The sequence below is a fragment of the Emys orbicularis genome, chromosome 11, assembly GCF_028017835.1.
Source record: "Emys orbicularis isolate rEmyOrb1 chromosome 11, rEmyOrb1.hap1, whole genome shotgun sequence".
NCBI classification, from domain to species: Eukaryota; Metazoa; Chordata; order Testudines; family Emydidae; genus Emys; species Emys orbicularis.
This window is the reverse complement of record NC_088693.1, coordinates 52,055,078-52,062,836: the sequence shown is the minus strand read 5'-3', so window position 1 is coordinate 52,062,836 and position 7,759 is coordinate 52,055,078.

Genomic DNA, 7,759 nt, shown 5'->3' with positions numbered 1-7,759 from the left:
AGGACGTGTTTGCTAGGGTAACTATACAAAAAAAAAAAAAAAAAAAAAAAAAAAAAGCCAGTACAGATAGATATAGGGAGTTTTGTTAGTTTGTCTGTCTACAAACTAGATGGATCAAGTTACAAAGTAGCAACCGTGTTAGTCTGTATCCGCAAAAAGAACAGGAGTACTTGTGGCACCTTAGAGACTAACAAATTTATTTCAGCATAAGCTTTCGTGGGCTACAGCCCACTTCTTCAGATGCATAGAGTGGAACACACAGACAGAAGATATTTATACATACAGAGAACATGAAAAGGTGGAAGTACGCATACTAATTGTAAGAGGCCAATCAATTGAGATGAGCTATCAGTAGCAGCAGAAGAAAAAAAAACTTTGACGTGATAATCGAGATGACCCATAGAAGGTATGAGGAGAACTTAACATGGGGGAAAAAAATTCAATTAGTGTAATGACCCAACCATTCCCAGTCTCTGTTTAGGCCTAAGTTAATTGTGTCTAATTTCATATTAATTTGAGTTCAGCAGTCTCTTTTTGGAGTCTGTTTTTGAAGTTTTTTTGTTGCAAAACTGACACCTTCAAGTCTGTCACTGAGTGATTAGAGAGGTTGAAGTGTTCTCCCACTGGTTTTTGAATGTTATGATTCCTGATGTCAGATTTGTGTCCATTTATTCTTTTGCGTAGAGACTGTCCAGTTTGGCCAATGTACATGGCAGAGGGGCATTGCTGGCACATGATGGCATATATCACGTTGGTAGATGTGCAGGTGAACGAGCCCCTGATGGTGTGGCTGACGTGGTTAGGTCCTATGATGGTGTCACTTGAATAGATATGTGGACAGAGCTGGCATCGGGCTTTGTTGCAAGGATAGGTTCCTGGATTAGTGTTTTTGTTGTATGGTGTGCGGTTGCTGGTGAGTATTTGCTTAAGGTTGGGAGGCTGTCTGTAAGCAAGGACTGGTCTGTCTCCCAAGATCTGTGAGAGTAAAGGATCATCTTTCAGGATAGGTTGTAGATCTTTGATGATGCGCTGGAGAGGTTTCAGTTGGGGGCTGAAGGTGGCGGCTAGTGGTGTTCTGTTATTTTCTTTCTTGGGCCTGTCCTGTAGTAGGTGGCTTCTGGGTACTCTTCTGGCTCTGTCAATCTGTTTTTTCACTTCAGCAGGTGGGTATTGTAGTTTTAAGAATGCTTGATAGAGATCTTGTAGGTGTTTATCTCTGTCTGAGGGATTGGAGCAAATGCGGTTATATCTTAAAGCTTGGCTGTAGACAATGGATCGTGTGTTGTGTCCTGGATGGAAGCTGGAGGCATGTAGGTAAGTATAGCGGTCAGTGGGTTTCCGGTATAGGGTGGTGTTTATGTGACCATCGCTTATTAGCACAGTAGTGTCTAGGAAATGGACCGCTTGTGTGGATTGGTCTAGGCTGAGGTTGATGGTGTTAATTGTGTCTAATTTGCATATTAATTCAAAAACACTAACCTAGGAACCTATCCTTGCAACAAAGCCCGATGCCAGCTCTGTCCACATATCTATTCAAGTGACACCATCATAGGCCCTAACCACGTCAGCCACACCATCAGGGGCTCGTTCACCTGCACATCTACCAACGTGATATATGCCATCATGTGCCAGCAATGCCCCTCTGCCATGTACATTGGCCAAACTGGACAGTCTCTACGCAAAAGAATAAATGGACACAAATCTGACATCAGGAATCATAACATTCAAAAACCAGTGGGAGAACACTTCAACCTCTCTAATCACTCAGTGACAGACTTGAAGGTGTCAGTTTTGCAACAAAAAAACTTCAAAAACAGACTCCAAAGAGAGACTGCTGAACTCAAATTAATATGCAAATTAGACAATTAACTTAGGCCTAAACAGAGACTGGGAATGGTTGGATCATTACACTAATTGAATTTCCCCCCCCCCCATGTTAAGTTCTCCTCACACCTTCTATGGGTCATCTCGATTATCACTTCCAAGTTTTTTTTCTTCTGCTACTACTGATAGCTCATCTCAATTGATTGGCCTCTTACAATTGGTATGCATACTTCCACCTTTTCATGTTCTCTGTATGTATAAATATCTTCTGTCTGTGTGTTCCACTCTATGCATCTGAAGAAGTGAGCTGTAGCCCACGAAAGCTTATGCTGAAATAAATTTGTTAGTCTCTAAGGTGCCACAAGTACTCCTGTTTTTTTGGATGGATCAAGGTTTTGGCAATAGTCTAGGTTAGGGGTTCTCAAGCTCCCGAGCATGGACCACATCTTGCTAGAGAGATTGCCCCATGGGCCACCGCCAATTCACAAGCACATAACACTCCCACTGAAGCTGACACAGTTGCTTGCCAACTCTAATGACCACAGGTTGAGACCCTCAGGTCTAAGTCACTGCTCACTTCATCTTGGTTCAAATACAGCCTAGCGCAAGAACTAGTGGAAGTTTTTGCCATATTATAAGTCTTTGATGGCTTTCATGAGCAAGCATAGGGGTCACAGTATTGCTCCCAACAGATAGGAGTGCACCTCCCAAAAAACACAGCAAAAAGCTGCTAATAGTTCCAGGAGACAAAACAAAGATTGAAGGGCCATAGAAAGTTCACTGACTTCCAGTAGCAACTTTCTCCAGGTCAGGGTTAAGGCTCATAAACAGGGCTGCATGGGAAAGCTTCCCTTGGAGGATACTCATTCTACTCCCTAACTATTCATTTGCTTTTTTTCTGCATTGGTTAGGTTAGGGATCTGAGAGCATACCTTATGAAGGAAGCAATTAGGAATTCCATTCTTTCCCCCTCCAAAAGGACTTGACAATAGTCATCTTTAATATTCTTCTCCTTCTCTGCCCACAGAGTTCTTTTTCATGGTGGTGAGTAGGCGTATGTGAAGAATTTATCCTTTCCCCACTGAATCACCACAGCATGCCATCTTTTCAACCCTTCTGTAGAGCAGAAAGGAAGCAAACATTATTTCTCTTTATTTTCCTGTTAAGAAGATATACAGTTAGCTCAGCAATGCAGTCTGGCTAGAGCCTAACTAATGATGGAGAAAAGACTAGTATCTCCCAACCAATGTAAGGAGTGTTACCTAAAGGAAGAATTAAAGGTTAGTCCTTCTCTATAGTTTGAGCCATCAAGTGAACCTATCAGCTTCTTTCTGCTTATTGGCTACATTAAGCTCCAACCAACCTTTCTGTGAGTAGTTTAAGAAATGCACAGGTGCTGCAAGACCCTATCAGCTGATACAATACAGGTATTCCTGCTTTATCAAAGCCCTGCTGCAGTAGCCATCCCATCCTAATTCTCTATCAGATCTTGTGAGGGTTTCTTAGGCTTAACCCTCATATAAGGAATAGGAAACATTTGTATCTCAGGGATTCCATTCCATGCGTGTCATTCCCACCCTTCCTATAAGGCATCATTTTTTGTAAAGCATTATAATGCCATGCGGCTGATAACAATGAGTAAAAGAAAGAATTGCTTCTATAGTCAGTGGCACCTTCTAATTCTGATTTAGCTGAATGCTGAAATATCTCATAATAACCAACTATGAAGAAAGGACCAGATTCCAAAACCCATCATCCAGTTTAGTAACCTTACTCCATGAGCAGTCCCATTGAGCTCAATGAAACTACTCATGGAGTAAAATACTATTCAGTGTGAGTAAGAGTAGCAGAATGTAGCCAAAATGCTTACTAATTCCCAGATCATTATGTTAACAAACATGTGGCTTTTAACCCTGGGTCACCAGAAAACTTCTCAGCACTGGGAACTATTTCTGGAACAGCTGTTCTATTACAAGCTTTCTTTATTTTTAAAAAGTGAAGGAAATGAGGCTTTGTAGTTAAAAGAAAAGTCTATAGTCAACATTATGAATAAAATTGTGGTTGTGATTGGATCCTCTTCCCTCAAGCCACATAAATTGCCTATTCAGAACCTCAGTGATAAGGAAACAGCACTTTAAGCAGGTGGCCAATAACCAAAGTTTATGTTACAATTACTTCATTGCCTGCACCAGTATAGTCACATCCTGGAATTTATGTTGATTGTTAAACAAACACCAGCAGCTAGGCTACAGTGGTGGGTGGCTGTTTTTTTTTTTTTTTTTTAAAGTTTTGTTGTTTTCAAATGTAGTACCTTCCAGTCAAGGATCTTGAAGCACTTTTATGAACAATGTTAAGTTTCACAACACCTCTGAGATGCTTTAGATATCGTATTAACCCCATTACAGACAGAGAAACAAGAGGTTAAGGACCTACTCAAGGTCACACCTGCAGTTCATGAGAGAAGAGGAAATATAATCCAGATTTCCTGACTCCAGATCTGGGCTTTAGCCACTAGGCCGGGCTTTTTAGCAAGAGGGAAAAGAGTACATCTAATGACTGGTGTGTGCATTAAAAATAACCAAACTCGATGAATAAACTGCCTGGTTAACTTCTCTCAGTCCCACTGTTCTTCTCATTCATAACAACCTCCCACTTGTTTGTATGTTGTCTAGATTGTGAGCTTCAGGGGATAGAGTTTGCCCTTCTCTCTCTGTAATGAGCCTAGCAGTACTAAATTAATGGCAAAGCATATGTTCCTTCCAAGCTTTCCACATTCATGGGGAGAGGAAAGGGTACCTGCTTCCTTCCTTCCCACCTATCTGTCCCCTTCAGAATAAAAAGTCAGGCATGCTACAGCGAAGGATAGGGTGGAAGAAAATTATATTTAGTCCTTGGCAGTCATTCCCCCTCCCCCGTTTTCTCCATTCTCAAGGACACTGCTTTTTGTTTTATTTGGTGGGAGGAGGTGAAGGACTGTGTTTTCCTTCCTAAGTCCATCTGCCCAGTTCTGTTTTGAAATGCTCCTCTCTGCTCTGACTTGCACCTGATTTCTTGTTCTATACTAGTGGTTTTCAACCTTTTTTCATTTGCAGACCCCTTTGGAAATCTTAGACAATCTACAGACCCCACAGGTCTGTAGATCCACAGGCCAGGGGTGCCAGAACGGTGAGGGCCAAGGGGTCACGACCCTCCCACTTTTGAAAGTGGATGGGCCTGGCTTGTCCACTTTTCACCAGGGGCCTGGCCCCCTGCCTCTTTTCTGCCTAACGCCCCACTCAGGCCCAGGTACCAGCCTGGGGTTGGGGCCCCCAACTGCAGCCCCCAGCCCATGTCCCCACCCCCCCAGGACAGATGGAGGGTCTGTGGCTCCCCACAGCTGCTTTGGCAGCTCTTACCATGGCCCAGCTGCTGCTCTTCAACCTCTGAGGCCCCGCCCCCAAGCCAGACTAGAAGCTGAGTCTGGGTAGGAGCCACGCAGGCAGCTGTGAACTCTCCACCTGGCCTGGGGCCCTGAGGGATGGGGACATGGGCCAAGGGCTGCTCTCAGGCCCCCCGCCCAGGGCAGGTGGAGAGGCAGGACCAGGGCATTGTGGCCCTGCACTTTTAGGAAGAATCTGTCACCCCTGCCAGACCACAGGCTGAAAACTAGTGGTCTATACTCTCTCAGCTGCAGTGCGTATCTGTTCTTCTATTTCTATGCTTTAGTCTTCCCTCCGGCTTGTTCCTCTTCTCTCAGCCCTCCTATCCCTTAACCTACTCCCCCTTTCCTGTGTCAACCCTATATCTCACCCAACCTCCCACTTAGTCTCTTCCCCCTCCACCCAGAAACAGGCTGCTTTTCAGAAAGTGAGATGATGTGTGGCTGCTGACCCAGGCATCTGCTGACAGTGGCAGAATGGTTGAGCAGGATAAAGACTTACCACTTGAAGTGCTAGCCAAGGCCACAGTCCCTGCTTCCACGGATAGGAACAGTCTAATAATGGATGGGACAGCTGGCTTGAGGCATCTCTCAGAGTTGTGTGTGCGCACAGGTTGAGGATAAAAGGACAGGGTGGCAACATAGGGCAGACTGTGTTGCAGGACTCCCATGCCACACATGCATGCAGCTGGCCTGCTGGCAATTTGACTTGCCCAGGTGACTGAGGCCTGCGGGAGTTTACAGCAAATGAAAGAACTCTATTCTAAAGACATCCAGGGCAGTCCCTGTTTTCAGTCATGGTGCCAGCCTTTAAAGAGGATTAAAGTACATGAGCATAACTACACCAGGGAGAGGCTTCTGCCAGCAACTGTGGCACTTGAAGCTTCTCCTTCACCCTCCCTGCAATTTTCTGGACGACTCCTCTTCCAGGAAAATTAACCCCTTGTTTTGGAAAAAAGGAAAATAGGAAGAAAAACAAGAGGGGAAAGTGGGGAGAAAGTTGTCCTGGTGAAATTTATTTTTAAGCAACAAACAAGTGCATAAGAACAGGCATCATTTGCCAGGCTGGACTTTGGTCAAAAAATATCCTGAGGGAGCCAGAATCCGTCAATTCCCCACAGCGAGTAGGCTGAGTAAACCTTCCCCTATACCTGCAATGGTGCCTCTGCTTCATGAGCAGCCCAATAGGGTACCCACCCATAAGCCCAGCCCATCTCTCCTCAGAGAGGACTGCTGTCAGCCAAGACTCCCTGCCTTGGAAAAACTGAGTGCTAGACTATTTGCCATTATCAATTGTATGTGAGATCTGGGAACGTCTTAAACAGTTTTGTACCCAGGGGGGTTGAAACTATCACACAGCTGCAAATTTAACATGATAAAAAATGCCTCATATATTGGGAATGACATGGTCCATTGGACTATAAACCAAAATACCATCCTAGAGCTAACCCACTGATGACAACTGAATCATACTGTATTTACAAACTCAAAATAAAAATATCTATTATATACTTTAATTTTAGTAAATGTAATACATTAGTGTTTACAAAATAAATGTATTCTAATGAAACAATATGATTAATGAAATGAGCTATTTTCCCCTCCCACACGGTAAACCAGACCAGTAAACTCTTAATATATTTAAGAACTTTGTGTGGTCCAGCAGAGATTTTGGGCATGCTAGATGTTGACAAAAAAAACAACAAACAAAACCAAATCAGAAGGAAGTTTCCTGCATCTTTAAAAACTTGTTGCTTGCTAAATTCTATTACTAAACTTGTAAAGGCTTGAATTGTACAAGCTTCCAAACTGTAATACTGTACACAGAACTACCCAGATACAAACCAGTGCTATGACTGACATTACAAACTGAAGAAACATACTTACTACCCATTCTATTATCTCTCACAACATAAAGGAGCAAATATAACAATACATTCAACCTCTTGTTTCTAGCAATGAAGTTGCAAATTCCACTCAAAGTAAGTTTCTTCTGGAGTGAGACAGTACAATACAATTCAAGAAACATTAAAAAAACAAACGTTTTAATAGTATAAAAAGTTGTTTACTGGTGTTTCTACTATAAAGCTTTGTTCCACAAATCAAAAGTGATAAAATAATGAAACAGGTTTACAGTGATCAGAGACGGCAGGGTAGACATTCCAGCTCACATTTTGTTGACAATTTCAGTACGACATACATTATGATTGAATAATCATTACATATCTAGGACACAGCAAAACTGCAGATGAAGTGCACACCTCACTGTGGAAGTTTATCCATTACTTGTTGACTTACTTCCCCGCCTCAGAGAGCACTGTGGGTAAAAATTATATTAAAAACTAAGGTGTATAGCTATTTTGACTGCAGAGATGCAACTATACAATAGGAGTTACACTGACATTATGGATGTATACACACACACACACACACACACCACATTAAATACCAAAATCCCTAAGTTATAAGCTAATTCCTTGTCTTTAGACAAAATGGCATCTGCAAAAATGAAAAACA